Source organism: Hippoglossus hippoglossus, chromosome 17 (genome assembly GCF_009819705.1).
Source record: "Hippoglossus hippoglossus isolate fHipHip1 chromosome 17, fHipHip1.pri, whole genome shotgun sequence".
Taxonomy (NCBI): Eukaryota; Metazoa; Chordata; class Actinopteri; order Pleuronectiformes; family Pleuronectidae; genus Hippoglossus; species Hippoglossus hippoglossus.
In genome coordinates, this window is record NC_047167.1 from 19,404,335 (window position 1) to 19,421,340 (window position 17,006).

Below are 17,006 nucleotides of genomic sequence, written 5' to 3' on the forward strand. Positions count from 1 at the left end.
GACAAACTAACATTGAATATTCATCAGTGATTTACTACTGAAACAATTTAAATGACAGATAGGGTTTGATTTTTTTAAAATAACTCATGAGTAGAATTACTTTCGAGATACATAGACAGAAAGAACATAAGACTGTCATCACCTCTGGAATCAGGGATTAAAAAGTCTTAAAGCGTGGGAGTCACAAAAAAAATGTTTCTTTCCAGGGAAGCTTTTTTAACATGTGATTTGTAACTCTGGTTCTACTGTGTTGTTTTAATTCCTTTTATTCCCTTTTATCTTACTTTTATTGCGACTATATTTTATGTAGTAACCTCATCGTGTGAACTTTTTTTAAGCCACCTTCTATGGAAAGTCAATTGAGATAATGTATATAATGATTTAGAGCTACACAAATAAAATTGAATTGAATTGAATAGAGAGAATGTGAGCGTTAGATAAGACTGTCATCTTTGCACCCCTGGAATCAGGGAATCAAAAGGTCTCATTGTGTGGGAGGCACGTTCCCATTCTTTGCCAGGTACAAGCGAACAAGCGGGTGGCACCTCAGCTGCACCAAAACCAGGGCATATGAGCAGCTGGAGCCTTGAGAGCGGTGGGCAACCCGCCAACCTCTCCGCGAGCTGTGCTACATTTCACAACATGATGGATGGCACGAGTCATTCTGAGCCCTAACAACAAATCAGCTCATCAGCGGCCCTCCTTAATATTTGAGCGGAGATAAAAAGGGGGTTCTTTTAGGATCAAGGATACAATTTCACATGGAACGAGATGATGAATGTGTACAATGGGCCAATTGATGGATTCCGATGATTTCCTGCCCTCCTGTTTCAATCCACAGAGGAGATGCTGCTGCTGAAGTACATCACTGTGGCTTGTATGTACTGTGCACAGCTCGTACTTGCCACAGGCTCGTTCAGTGTTCACGACAGACTGAATGAAAAGTGCATCCATGACGAAAAAAATCAAAACCCGAAAGTGAGAGGTAGCTACTGCCAGCTCCGGAGGAGAAGAAGAAGAATCTACGAGCTAATAGACTGGAGGAGGCTTTGCATTGTTTTTACTTCTGCTGTCGTTAAAGCATCGGCTCTAATATCTCCAATTTGCAAAAGGTGTAGACGTTGAAGAGGAGAGCGCTGGTGGACTTCCTGCTAAACGCTCTGCAGCCGAAAGTTGGCTTTATAACCAGCGGGTACGACCATGATACTTAAATTGCTCCGTGTCTTGATCTTTGCCACGATGACATTTGCTGCGGTTTAATTCCCGGTCTCTGAGGGAGACAGCGGTTGTTGGAGCATATATTGTAAAGTTTATTAAACCACATCTTTTTTCTTTTTTTTTTTGTCAGGGGAAATAAAAATGAAAATCAATTGGATGAATCAAGCCAAGATACTGTTTCTTGGCTCAAAACTCACGTCTTGAAGGTTTTTCAGAAGATGTGTAACCGCGAGCCTGCTTCCCAGAAGGCAGACGTAGATGGAAAACATCCCAGAATCAATTATCTGTGAATTTGGATTATATTACAGAGCTGAGTACGTCTTGTGAAGGCATTCAGTGGAACCAACCAGCGCTGGGTAGCGACGCTCAGCAGACCAACATCGCTAATGTCATTAATTAAAATTCCACGCGTCCTCTCGTTATTCTTCGTTGGCCACTACCTGCATCTCTCTATGTGTCGTCCCACAATGACAAGACTATTAATTGATGGGAGTTTTCTAGTGTTGTGCCTTATTAATCACCTGACTATCAATTAAGCCCACACAGTCGGCGCCGAGCGTGTTCCTCCCATACATCATGCTATTTGTGTCTGTCATGTTCTGAGCGGTTCATTATTTCCAACATGGACCATTGGCAGCCGACAAGGCAGTCATTGACCCCTAGCTAATCTCATTTTGATTGAGGGTTACATATTTTATCGCGGAGGCTGCTTGTTAATGCCCAGGTGCAGTTAGAGGGTATCGACTCGGTATAGGTTAGCATATATATATATACGAGGTAAAAAAATAAGAAAAAACACAGTGTTGATTTGTGAGTGTGGACGCTCGATCAAGCTTTCACTCACCCACGTCTAATCTGCTTTTCACTGAGGGTAACGTGTCGGGAGGGTAAAAACCACAGGGACTCAAACTGAACTCGGTTGTTAAAGCTGCTGAACTATATCAGGAGGAAAGAGATCATGTCTTCAGAAACTCAGCTCAAGGAATAAAAGGGTTTTTCCTGCTCCCACTATCTCCACAGGACTGTCAGTGCAGAGGCACATGTTCATCTCTTTCCTCGTGTTCTCATGTTTCTGCCTCTTTTTTGTTTCCCGTCTGTCCACCACTTTGTTTTTAGTCTTATATACGTACTGGAAATAAAGATGGACGACAGGAGAGCTGCCCATTGAGTGAAGCCAAATCATCTGGATTGCCTGTATAGGTCATAAAGCGCGCCTCCTCCATGTTAGTGGATTGGACATGGACCAGATTCAAAAGTCAAAGTTCATGTTAAATATATTTTTCTCTGTCATCACACTGATGTTAGTCCACGTTTTAATTTTTCTGGTAAATTTGTGTCTAATTAGTTATTTAATATAAGAATAGAGTGAAACATTATGACTCAGATTGCAGATCCTGCTTGACTCCCTTTCCTGCCACTTCCGGATTCGTCCTCGTCTGCCGGTTTGGTTGCGACTCCTTCAGCGCAGATACACAGCAAAGAGTCAAAGAGTCGTTGTTTTACAACAAACTTCTTAAATCTTCCTTCGAAACTGTTTTAAGAGAAAACCCAGCAGCTCTACTTTCACTTTGAAATCACAACAGTCAAAAATATTGGCTTTCCACTGAGATTATTTTTCTGGCCGTCTTTAACCACTAAACACCGCAAGACATTGTTTTATAATAAATCTAAAAGAAACATTACCTGCTGCACGTTAGTTACACCATTAGTCACAAATTACCCAGATTGGCTTCTGTGAAGTCAACTATCTTGAGTTTTAGGTGAAACCAGGTCCGAAGGCTACTATAGATTTATATCATTTAAAACATAAAATACATATTTAATCTACAACATTCATCATTTTAATTGTGTGAAATTAACGCAAATGAATGAGCAGATCTACTGTTTGTGTTATCAAATGACTTTGGCATCATTGTGATGAAAAACTTAAATTTAATAGATTTGATACAACCAGACATTCACTTGTGGTTAATTCCTCTTTAAACAGTTTCTAAATTGATTTTGCAGAAGATGAGATATATTGATATCACAATATAAACTGACACAAAACAAGACAGATGGAGAATTTGTCCATAGAGCTCACTCCTAACTTTTTCTATACCTAAACCATCTGTACAGTTTTCTATGAAGGGACATTTAAGGTTTTTTAGGTGGTGAATAATGTTACATGGTTAATTATTTGCTTACTCACTATCAGTTATTACACATTAATAACTTTTTTTTTTGCATTGTCAGGTTTTCTCTGCTTGCTTTGTATATATATGTGATCCATAGCTTTTCAGAGCAATCATCATAGCTTCAGATAAAAGGGACTGCATTTATTCTAAACTACATTAATTAACATTTTATTACCATTTGACAATGGCATGAACCTTCTATTCACGATGTGTTAGTAATAAAATTGCAGATGAGAGAAAGTGTGAAATCTGTGACCTTGATTAAAGCCTCTATTAGCATTAAGAACTGGTTTATTACGGTTAAACTCATTACCCTTCAATAATGACTTAATAACACTTATAACCGCAGACTTAATGACTTATTAGACACCGAGAAACATATGGGCATTTATTAAAAGGACGTTTATTACGACACCTGTTCGTGCATTGAGCCGCTCGCTGGTCTGTTGCGGTCAGGGAACAGTTGGTTTGTCTTCCCTCTCGGTATTAAGAGGCATTCACACGCCTCCAGCTGAGATATTTCATCAGAAACTCCGGTGATTAAAAGTAGACGGGAAGCACATTCTCGATTGTTGAAATGTCTCAGCCACTGTTTTTTAAAAAAAAATTTCGGGAGCATTGCTTGAGCTGACTTTTATGTGGAAGATAACTTGTCATTGCATATTCTTCTACCAATCTCCTCTTCCTCCCCAAAAAGTGATATTTTGGGAGATAGAGCTACTGTATTTTACAGGCTTACGTATTCATCCGTGGAGTTTCTCTGTTCTCGCTCCATACTACCCCTGATATGTATGGTACCTTTTATCTATTCCACCCACACCAGCAAATACAAGTGCCCACCAGCGCGCCGACACCAACACACACATCATTCCAACAAGAGTACACATATTTGTAAACACCGCCCTACGCCTCATCAAACGCTTCCCTGTTGTTTTTTCATTCAGGTTCGCCGTGCTCCTTGAAGTAACCTTTCTCATTCCGCGAATCTGCAATGCAGCCTCTCTTCATTTAGGTGTTTGTTGGGTGGGCAGGGTGGGGACTGCATTATTTATGATGAGGCGAACCGGCGGCAAGTGATCGGCACCAAACAGACACGAGAACAGCCCCTCGTCGCAGAGCAAAGCAATCAAACGCAGCCCCCGTGCATTTAGTGACGCCTCATGACACCTCTTTTCATTTCAGACATAAAACATTGCATCCTTCCCTGCCGAGAGCCTCGCAGAGGACAAAAAAAACGAGACGCTTCAGAATTGGGAGTCCTGAGGGAGCGATGGCGGCACATCTCCCCCCAAAATGTTGGGGGAAAAGTGTTGGGAGTTGATTTGTCGGGGAAAGAAAAGACTGCGCAGGAATCATGATGAACGTTTCCCCAGATGAACAAGGACACCTCTATCTCCAGCCCTCATCTGGAGAGAAGCATTGTTTTCACAGGAAACAAAACGTCGCGTCACTGCTGGAACAGGCAGCTGTCGCCTGGATATAGACAGATCCAATGAATTCATATTGCAATGCAAATAGCACCTCGCCATTATCATCCAACACCGAATCCTCTTTGTTTGTCCGGATTTACATTAATCCCAGAATCTGGAGAGTGGCTGACGGGCAGAGACTCACTTGTGATGTTCATGTTATGGAAAATGAATAAAGCATGAAGGCAAAGTGTCTGGGTCCAGACCAGGGCTTTGTGGCGACGGCAGGGACGGGGTTTGGGTGGCTGCAGGGGGGCGGGGGGGGGGGGGGGGGGGGGGGGGGGGGGGGGGGGGGGGGGGGGGGGGGGGGGGGGGGGGGGGGGGGGGGGGGGGGGGGGGGGGGGGGGGGGGGGGGGGGGGGGGGGGGGGGGGGGGGGGGGGGGTGGGGGGGGGGCGGGGGGAGTGTTGTGGGATGCAGGGCGGTGGGGGAGGCCGTGAGGTCCACAGGCCAGGTCTGTCGAGAAATCCGTCCTCAGTATGCAGGGCAGGTGCTGGAATCCAGCGAAACCTCTTAAATATTAAACGCCAACCACCTGCAGTTTTTCTCCCCTTCTATTCAATAATGGAGCGCGGCAATCGAAGCTGTGATATTTCTGTAGAGGGAGTGATGGTTGCGTAACAGCGAACGGCATAAAACATGTACACGACAACACAGAAAACATAAACAGACCATTATGTGTATTAGCAGGACGCGGATTGTGATGGTTGAATAATGATAATTTGCACTTGTTACTGATTCTCCACATTTCCCTGCTGGCATGAAAAAGCCTCTCGAGGAATCATCTGGTAGTTTTTTTTTTTTTTACATCTTTTGATGGCTAAAATATGAATAAAATTTGAATTTCTAAAGAGAACTCCTCCTGGACTCATGGTCACCGCGCAGCAATCGTCTCTTTTGTGTATATATTTTACTAAATTAGATAAACGCAGACTTTGGATTTGACAAATAGAACGTTTGTGATCTTCTCATTCCCTGAATTGACTTCAATCCCCAAAATGGATTTGGTTTTTTTTTTTCTCCCCCTCCCAGGGCCCAGTGTTGGCCTCATTCTCTGATCAAAAGAGTTCTCTGTTCCTTTCTGGGGCAGATCTGGGATTAAATGGCTATCTTTGATGACTCACTTAGCAAAATTACAACCCTGTCTCCGAAGATTACCCTCCCCCGCCGCTTCCCCCTTTTTTCCACAATTACTAAGGTTTGGTCACTTAAAAGACTTCATTTTTAGATGTCAATTTAAAATCAGATTTGTACTCATGAGTAAAACATTTAATTCATTGGGTTTTAATTAGATAGTGGCATTCAGGAATAAAATGGGGAAAATGTACTTCCAGGTTTTCCAGTATAAATCCCATTAAGAAGCATATGTTGGGTTAAATCTGACTATGAAAATACATGCACCGACACATTCCCCTTAATGGGAGCTTCAAAAGAAAGCAATAGTTAAGCATTAAAATATTTAAGACTCCAATACCCAGAAGTCCAAAGGAAAAAGAAGTCTCTAATGATTCAGACTTTCAGTTTTCTATTATTTTTGAAGAGGAAAAAATAAGATTAAAACCTAAAAAACAAATTTAATCGGAGCAATTTGACATTTATTTTTCAAATGCACTCATTCACTCCCTTGTTAAAATGAGAGCAGAGCATCGGTGGCACTCTCATATATAGTGAATGTGCCTTAAACATGGAGCCGGAGCTGTGAGGTGATGATTATGATTGATGCAACTGAAACTGTGATTACCATTTAAATGAATGTCAAGGATGTAAGTGCGTACATCCCCAGTGAGGATGGAGACAATGAATATATTGTACACAATGCACACATCTCCACTCGCAGTGAGGGTGTGGACGGGGCTGGCAACGTATAGGAATGAGTTTCCTTCAGGAAGAGTTAGTGTCAGGCAACAATTAGGAAAATCATATTACACAAAAAGGGAGTTTTTACAAGAAACAGTAAATACAGGCTTCTAATAAAGTGTTTCTGTTTTTTTTTTCTTTTTCTGTAACACAATCTTTAGATGAAATAAGCAATAGCAGCTTTGGATTGAAATGTTCTTCTGTCTTTTGGTCCGTCCACCACTTTGGTCCAGACTTAAATATCCAATTAACAACTGGACGCATTGCCATGACAGTTTTTACAGAAAATAAAGAATTTCTGGCGTCACCATGATGTTTTGAAGGAAATGTCTCAACAAGTAGAGGGTATTTTTGTTTTACTTAGCTCCATTCTCAAGTTCAGAGCTGTAGTTGTGCTTCATGACTTTGGTTCCTGACCAAACTGCTGAAGAACCAAACACGTTAACCTTTTGCTACTTCACAAATATACAGAAGCTGCAAATTTGTCTCCAAAGAGAATGTGGTTGTAAGAATTCAATAAAAACATTACGGAATGATTTTTCTGCATGTGACTTTGTGTAATCGAACGGATCAGCTTTCAGTGCCACAGAACACATTTTGAATGACTTGTCTTTGGGGATAGTATATGGTAATGCACAGTGTGTATACGGTACAACGGGGGGGAGGGGGAGTTTGTATGTGGGAAGAAACAGACATGAGGTTGAACAAAAACAAGAAAATATTTTCCACGGGCAGGGACACGTGTATATCGATTAGCTGTCGACATCAGTTCCACATGGAAAAACAAAACCAGAAAGCAATGTCTACCTGATTCAAAGTCGTCACAGATGAAAACAATCGGAATAAGTAATGTGAATTTTCACTGCAACGCTCAAGCTGTGCGCTTGTTGCACAAAAAAAAAGATATCCAAAGTCCAAAAGAAGAAATCCAAGAGCAGAGGAGAAATACGAGAGCAGATGTTTCACGTGTGCACAAGAGCAGTGTGAGCGCAAGAAGAGCTGCAGCAAATCCATCCACACTCAATAAGTGCAATAACAAGAAAACATTTCTATTTTTCTATTATTTATTGTCTGTGGAAAGAAGAAGCACTCAGAATTTTGTTGTATTGTGCGAGGACAATAAAAGCTTTTATTTCATTTTAAGTAAAACAATATCTGAGTACAAGCACATAGTTTGAGCGCAAGCAAACCAATCTCATCACAAGGGGCTTTTTGAGTGCAAGCGCAGGGTTTTGAGTGAAAATACTTGATAACCTGAAGTCAATAAGTCCTGCTCTCAAACTGAAAGACCATGCTCTTGAATAACGATAAAAAATACTAAAAAGTAAATCTACTTTTTGAATATATACTCAAATGTTGAAGTATAACTATATTATTAATCAATACTTAATTATAATACTTGAGCACATGGCTACTTATCACCACTGACTAAATCTGTGTTTTATTATTTGGATTTCAATGCTTTATTGTTTTTATATCATGTGCCTCTTTTAAAAAATGTAACCAAACCTAAATGTAAAAGCTATTCATGTAAAACCTTAACTTGCTGATGTGGTGACATGAGTCTGAATCCACAGGCTGGAGCTACTCTCTCCCAACACTTCATCACATCTTAATAAAAGAAAGAGCAACAATATCCACTTTAATGGAGAAGTTCATCAATTCCCCCTCAGACTCTGTCATCCCAGATGTGTGCTTGAGAGTTAATCCTATTTCGAGGGGCCAATTGAGGACGTGGCACACTGCTGATGGACCATAAACCCTTTTCTTGGGTAGGGGGCGAGGGTGGTAACAAGACCCAACAGGGCACTATTAAGGTGCATTCCGAGTGTCGCCATCATGTCATTGTGTCGCCTGACAGCTGTGAATGGCAGAGACAGGAGAGGTCATAACGCCGAGTCTCATCCGCTCTCTCTGGTGAGGGCCGAGCCGAGACATGTGCATCTCTGTCAAGGCAACGCAGGGCTCGGCTGACAGATAACTGATAACTGGGCTTTAAAAGAAATGAGAACGAGAGCAAGTCTAGGGCATCATAATCCCTTTGGAAAGGTTTTCCATCTGTCACAAACGGGGGTGACCGGGCTCGGGTAATTTCCCCACAGGATTTACAGAGAACATTAAAAAAAGGAGCCGTGTAATATCCCCACCCCCCCCCCATCCTCCGCCTACCTACCTCGGAGAGAGAGAGAGGCAGCAGCGTCAGGTGCGGAGGGAGGATCCACCCTTTTCATCTCACATGAAGACGTATTGATCGGCTGTGGATCGCTTTTGTTTGCTTCTTTATATTATGTTATAGCTAAATTTTCGATTCCACAATGTCGTGCAGGTTTCAACACGGTACCAGGGCCTAATCTCTCGTTTACGGTTAATTTCTAATCCTCTCTTTTAGTTTAGTTTAGCGACACCAGGAAGATCCTAAAAATAAAGGATCACATTTTTGACTCCGTGCACTTACAGTCCTCTTCTACCAAAAGTGGATGATCTGCTGTGTGTGTCAGCGCCAGCACAGAGGACCCTTCACTTTTGGGTGTTTTAGCAGGATATTTTGGCTTAAGAGAAGCAGTAACTCACTGTAGACTCACTACTGTGTCTTTCTTACTCCTGGTGATGACATGGCGGAGACTCTCTATCACAACATGCCTCAGTGCAATGGGAGATTTTGAGGCAGGTAACGTACAAAGGTAACAGAGCGGTCGTGGTTCTGTCCTGACGTAAGAATCAAACTGTTTATTGCTCATTTGGTGAAGAGATTCATAGAAAAATCGAAAAATGGAACAAAACATTTTCTCACAAATCAAGCACAGAGATTATTAAAGATTCGATTTTTCAAACATTTTCAAACATGGGCCTCAAATCTCTTTCCAACCAGTGAAACACGGAGCTCAATGTGACTACAGCATCAACCTCTGATAAAAAGCTCCTTCATGCAATAAAAATGATTTATGTAAAGACCTGTATAATGTAAATCAAAAGTGGAAGTGATTAATATAAAAAAGGTAAATTAAAATAAGGGCTATAGGAAGGGCAGTGCTGTTCCCCAATCAGACGATGCTGTTGGTTTCACATTGTAATAATGCATCGGAACATTATTATCCCACCGTGTGATCGTACATTATTTCTCCTTCTGTATAAGCTTCAGGCCGTCTGGATGCTGGGAAACCTCAGAAATGCATTATTTAACAACGCATGACGTTATGTTCTGGCTTCATTGTGACTTCTTCCCTTCTGCATGTGGACTGGAGGAGCCGGCGATCAAACCATCAACTCCCCCCCCACCCCCCCATCAATTCAAGCTTCATATTGTTTCTCTAGCCCAATTATTTACAGAGATATTGTGACCTTGACCTTTGACCTTTGATCATCATCAAGACATCCCCTCCCAGGTAATAACACATCTTGGTGAAAATCCCTACACACACATTGGTGAAGACAACCCCCCTTCTTGCACCGTTTCACCTGCCGTGACAAAAGTCTCAACACTTCTACGATGCATCTAAATTACTGCCAGTGTGCAGGAAGTCATCGTTTCTTTTGCTTGACCGGTGCGAGACAATTAGTTGAATGACAGAATGTGACAGCCACGGTGATCGGCTGCAGTGTTCGGGAAATTAAGACGCAGGCAGTGACAAATCGACTGCGGGGTCGGAGGTCACGGAAGCTCATTGCCCTTGACAAGCTCCTGCCTGCTATAATTGGATCCTGCATCATGAATGGTGTTGTTCCGCAGGAGAAAGAAGAGACAGATCTGGCAAAGGAATTTGCCTGCGGCTGATATTAATAGACCATTTTTCGTTCTTGTGTGCAGAGCGCTGCCGACGTTTCACAGGCAGTTCCCATTTCAGAGGGAGTTGTAATATACACAAAGACACAAAGGAAGATCCGTGTCACTCTGACATGGTATGTGTGTATTTCAGGGCTGTGTGATAATCCAATGTTGTTTTTTCCTGGTTTCCAAAAACTTTGTATGGGCCTGAATTGCATGGATGTTTCCTTATTAACTTATTAACAATAGGTTTGTTAATGTTTGTTATGTTCTTTTTGTCAGTAATACCACTCAAGGTACCTCCCTGAGTTCGTAGTTCACGCGAGGAGCTGACCTGCTCTGCTGTTTTGCACGTGAGGCTGTTTTGTGTTTTGAGGAGCTGCTGTACTTCACACACTCGCCTGTTTTGCTTGCCACCACCTACTGTTTGGCAGCTGGGACACCTGGTGGGTGGCATTTGCTGCCGAGCGAGGGTGATGTGGAAGAGACCTGCGGACCGAGTGGAGACCTGTGGGTGTGAGAGACAGATGCCTGGGCCCTATAGTGCTGCACACTGTATCCAACCGCGTCTGATATACAGTACGATCTCAACACCTCTGCCGAGAGGCAAGACTACGTGGGAAGTGGCATATCACCCTGATGGGTGGTGTGTGTCAGGTACAGTATGCTCTGCCGGGAGGGTGAGACCTGTGGGTATGAAAGACTGGCACTTTAGTCTATTGTGATGCTGAGCACATGGGAGAAACAATATGTGAGATGTGATGATTATTCTGCTCAACTTCCTGTGTAATGACAATTATTGAGTTATGCGCTTTAAGCAAACTGTTGCTGCCTTGTTGTGCTGAGCAGCTCTTTGCATCTGCATCGCGTAGATATAGGGAGAACATGCAGATAGAAAGACCAGGATTCGAACCGGGAACCTTCTTGTGTCTAAAGCCAGTGGGATTCATCTGCATATTGTATGTGTTGGAAGCGAAAGTACTTCATTAGCATGTTTCCAGAAGTCACATTCACACACACACACATTCAGACGGTGCTTCTATAATCTACAACATCCACACACAGCCGTCAGGGGCCATTTAGAGGTTCAATGTCTTGCCCAAGTACAATTTCGTATGCGGAATGGAGGAGCCATGGGATCAAACAACCGACCCACTGGTTAGTGGATGACCCGATCTACCACCTGAGCCGCATTAGAGCGGTCAGGTGCAGTTGTGTTATTCAATTCCCCAAAAATCTATATATATCAGCATTTCATCTATAAGCCAGATCTGAGCGTCGCAGCATGAATACGAAGGACTGCAAGATTATTATCATGGTTGGAAAGCGGAAGAGATGAACTTGTAGTCTAGGTAAGAGGTGGTGGCAGCTTTGTTGGGACTCACTTTATTGTCAGTACTACTGTGTATTGCACACTTTAGAAAACAAGACAATTATTGTGTATCCTGACCCAAATTCTCGATGGCAGAGCCCCCTGAAAGCCCCCCAGCTTTCCCGACATCCCACTGCTCCACTCGTTCATGACAAATGAGAATTGGGGAGCGTGAGACTCCGACTGAGCCAGTTCCCATATGTTCAAGCTCATCCCCATTGGCTGAACAAGCACATGCAAATTTCCAGAAAGAGAAAACAAGGCGATGATGAATAGATGGAGAAATATCACATGAGTCCATCCGAGTCCAAAGAGCCAGGATCCCAAATGTAGCCATCAATCCTCTTTCTGTGTTCTCCTTGTGTTTGCATGTTTTCCACTGGTTTTCCATCTCCAGTCAAGTGGAGACTCAAAGGTGTGAACATGTGTGTTTTAGCCTTGTGATGAACTGTCAGCCTGTCCTGGATTATTATTTTTTTTCAGCCTCTGGACGCGGAAAAGGTCACGGAGACGGATGTAAAATGAAGACGTTCCCCATAAATTATTAACTCTGCGGTCAAAACTAACCAGCCATTATTTTTAATCTTCTAATACAAAATATGAAACAAGTCCCGGTTGTTTAAATTGATCAAACGCTTCTTTCGGTCTCACCTGTTCACTCTGTCTTTTCTCAGCTAAACAGGTAAATATGGCTCTGAATAGTAATGAGAGCAACAGTGCATGGCCTTGAAATTATGCCTGTCTGATGCTCACCCTTGAGACACAGTTGAACAGTTCAGCGCTGAACCAGAGCGGAGCAGTGTGAATGAATATGCACTTGGACTGGGTGAGTGGAAACCATAACCCCCTCAGCCGGGCAGTCTGACAGCCTCCTGCTGTTCGGCACTTGACTCGTGGCAGCTTACAAAGTTTTTGTTTTGATTATGTTTTGGCGGATCACAAGCGGAGCCACTCGAAAAAAGAGCAAAACTTTTTTGTTTTTTACAGATGAAGTTCTTAAAGTGGCTGAGTCTCCTTTACTGCTTTAATATATGTGCCACTGACAGGGACGTTATATGCACTTGTTGAATAGTGGACGGATATTTGTAATAAAATTAACCAACCCATTAATTCTAAATCGCGGTCCTTAGGAATCAGAGCCTTGGTCGATTTTAATGCAGCCATCTAGGTGATTTACACCTGAAGTGACACTGTGAGAGAAAACCAGCAGGATACTGTGGTCTGGCAACCAATACGAGCAGAACTGTTATATGTAAAAATATAAATGTTGAAGCAGAAAAATACTTGAACATGACTTGGTGATTATAAAAACATTATTTTGAACTAAAGTCCATAGTATATGCAGTATATCTAATACCCGCCTCTCACCCAGTATCAGCTGGGATTGGTTCCAGTTCCTTCGAGACCCTCAAACGATCAGCCGTATAAATGATGGATGGACGGATGGTTATCCCCGGTTAGAATTTATTTTAATGGGTTGTTCCATGTAGAATACAGTATAGATAAAGCCATCAAATTTAGCTTTAGATGTATTTCTACATAAGAAATAATTTAAATTTGACTTTATTACCTGAAGATACTGCATGAGTACAAACTGGAAGATACCAACTGGCATCACTTCATTTATGCTGTTTCTATGATTTAGAAATTACCAATCCATACATTTCCTGAAAGAGAGATCGGTCCCACTTTATTGGAGAGTTGTGATTTCACATTTTTGACAAATACAAACAAAATTAAATGCAGGAAAGCAAAAATAACAACAAGAGTTTGTAAAATGTATTTTTCAGTTTGCTCGTGTCACTGTGTCTTGATTGCACTTCTTGAAAAATGTGTTCACATTTGTTCGCATCTTGCATTAAACATACACCGTTGAGTGGTGGTTTGGCACTTTTAACACTTTCTTGGAAATAAACCCTTTGCAGTGAAGAGGAAGTGGACTCACTGTAATGCACTGCACTGCACCGCCTGTCACAATGAACGGAGGCTCAGTGGAGCGAGAGGAGAGAGGACCAGAGGGGATGTGGAGGGGAGAACCGGGGCTAAGTGTTATGCGAAGGCAGGCGGTGACCTCGTGGGAAAGGTACACACCATCTCAGTTCATGAATTGGCTCCAGATGGGAACTGGCAAGTGGGAAAAGCGGAAGAGAATTGTATCGACAAGCTATGCCTGGGCAGGCCCTGAGCAAGGCCATTAGCCATGTTGCAGAGTCACCAGGGAGAGCTCCGTCAGTCTGAGATTTCACTTCAGCTGAGTGTTGATGGGAGCTCTCTCCGGCCGTCCTGCGCTGCAGCCAAACACCGAGGCAGAATCCTAATCAAGATGCTGATGAGAAAAGCACAGCGATCCTAAAGTAATAAATACCTCTAATGTCGGGGACGGACTGGGATAATGGTCCCTGTGCTTGTCTCCTTTGTTTTAATGAGGTTATTACTCAAATGACTTGTTCTGTCTTTCCTAAACTTGTACTAATTCACCGCGACTATTGTTGGTACCTGGAAAGTTAGGAGGCTATTATCACCAGAGGGCTCAGCAGGAATGCGATGTAACTTTTGTGAGTTACCCTCTGGCTGTCTGCAGAGGAAGGAGACTCTAATAGCTGCAGAAAAGGTGGAACTGATCTGAATTTAAGAATTTAGGTTTGACTAAATCAAATGAAAGGACAAAAGTGAACAAAGAAAAGGCAGAAAAATCGAAATGATAAGGTTACATCCAAGTATCAGGACTGTAGAAGACCATGGGTGATATACATACTAAGTGTTAAATCTGAAGTGTTGGCATTCGGTAGCTTGTTCCACCACTGGAGAAGCAGAAATAAGAACAGTCTGCGATTGTTTGTGGGGACGATAACGCCAGAAGACGTTTTATGGAGAAACCAAGACAGAGCATAACCCCGAATGATTGAGTTCAATACGATGGGTGCAGACCCAGAAGTCGCTCTGTAGGTGAGCGTTAGTGACGTTAATTTGATTCCGCGGGGCACGGGTAGTCAGTGGAGGTCAATGAGCAGCAGTGACATGTGCTCATCAGAGACCAGATGCACCGTTGCATTCTGGACCATCTGTAAAGGTTTCACTGTGCATGAAGAGAGGCTCGACGTAACCTTGGCCCGTACCAGGAGCTGGGTGGCATACTAAGTTAGGCCGGAGGTGAGGCCTGATTTCTCTAATGCTGTTCAGAGCAAAGCACCTGGAGACGGATACGTGGTCAGAGAAAAAAAGCCGGTGATTAAACATGACACCCAGGTTTCTCACCGCCTTGGTTGTGGTGAAAGATGAACATGATAATGTTGATATTTTGATTCAGAGGTTGAGTGGCCAGGATTAGTTCAGAATGTGGCATCTCTTCATCCATGTGGGTTTGTCCAATAACTATTTTAAACCAAAATTAGCGACCCAACGTGCTGGAAACCAATACGTTGAATCTTTTACAATACACGTTGTTCCCAAGATGTAAAAATCAATAGGTATACAAACGTTCATGGCTATTCCTGGCCCAGAAGTTCAATGCACGTCGTAATGTTGCTCCAGAGAAGGTGCAGCATCAGCATATATACTGCCAAAAAAACAGAGAAAAGAAATTAGCATCTGTCAGCATCATGTTTCCATCACTGCAAATCGGAGCCAGAGGCGATAATAACCTGTGTCTACTGCAGAGTCATTTGACCGGGGAGTGATTGCTGATTGTATCCATTTCCTTTGCAGACAAAAGCCAGATGTTAGTGGGTGTTAGTGGGTTTTCTAAACCAGTGGAAATGGGGCTTGAGAGACAAGAAATGAAGGCATATCTCGTGTATAACAGGTCCAGACCCACACTTGAGCCCCGCAAGAAAAAGAAACACTGACATTTTTGAGAGTTTAACAAGATGTTACAGGCCATCGCCGTGTTGTAAAGTGAGCATCCAACTGCAGTCGCCCACTTTTTGACAGTGGTGACAGACTGTGATGTGGAGCTTGCCTCGCAGTGCTGAGCGAGGCGTCTATTCTGATCAGCTCCACTTGGAGCAGGATATTTGGAGTGAACACTGTCAAAACCCTCCGTAGTCCTCGTCTCAGCCGCAGACAACTCGTGCCACTGCACATCAGTCAGAGACAGGCCTCGGCACCTCCGTCGCCACATGAGAACATTTGGTGGGAGCGAGTGACGGCATAAAAAAAGTTTTGCAGATCAAATTTTCTTGAAGAGAGCAAACGCATCTGGGTCGACAAGCCTCAATCAATTTTTAATAAAACCCACCATGCTAGAAGTCGTGAAATGAATAACACAGGGTCGGGTGTAAAATGTGTTTTTTAGAGAGAGCTTTGAAAGTATTTAAAATGGTAACAGAGACATTTTTTAAAGCTAATAGGATTGTGTGATTAATAATAACAACAAACAGTCAAATAAGAATCGCTCTTTCGGTACATTTGTCTGTGTCTTGCCTACGACTCCCTATCCATCCTTCTGCCTGCACCTCCATGCATGTGTTTGTGTGTCTCACCTTATACACTGTGTGTGTGTGTGTGTGTGTGTGTGAACGTGTTCCTCCTCTTAGTTGTCTATCACCACCTACAGTATGTGTTGGCGGGTGCCTGTGTGTGTGCATGTGTTAGCTGTCTGACTCCATAAGCCAGGGGAGTCGAGGGAGTTGTCAGAAGGTGGTTGCCCTGGTTTCCTTTAGCAAGAAAGATGAGCATCTCCTGCACAACACCAGAACAAAGAGGCAACCTGCCTGAGTGTAGCAGAGAAAAAAAATAAGCATCAGGAAAAGCTCCAGAACCAGGAAGTCCTGAGCCTAATCAGCACCTCTGCCTCCTCTGTGTTGTCCTTTACCTTTACAATAAACACTGGACTGTAACTTGGTAAAACAGCGACTGTGACAGAGGATTAAAAACTCCTCCACGTTCTTATCGCAGCTTCTTGAAGACAGTTTGTTTGCCGCACTCCCGTCTGAACTCTCTCCCCCAGCTGATGGATTTAGCAGATCCAGCGCTCAGCCTCCTTGGGCCTCACTAAATGAATTAGGGAGGCTTGAGTAGCTACATTTTTAGCTCCATGCACTAGATGCACATTATCCTGAGCCGCTGAAAGCCTAAATACCTGCTGGGCCTCACTATGACCATTCAGCTGCCATCAAGAGCCCGCAGAGAGGGCGGCGAGGAAGAGAGACTG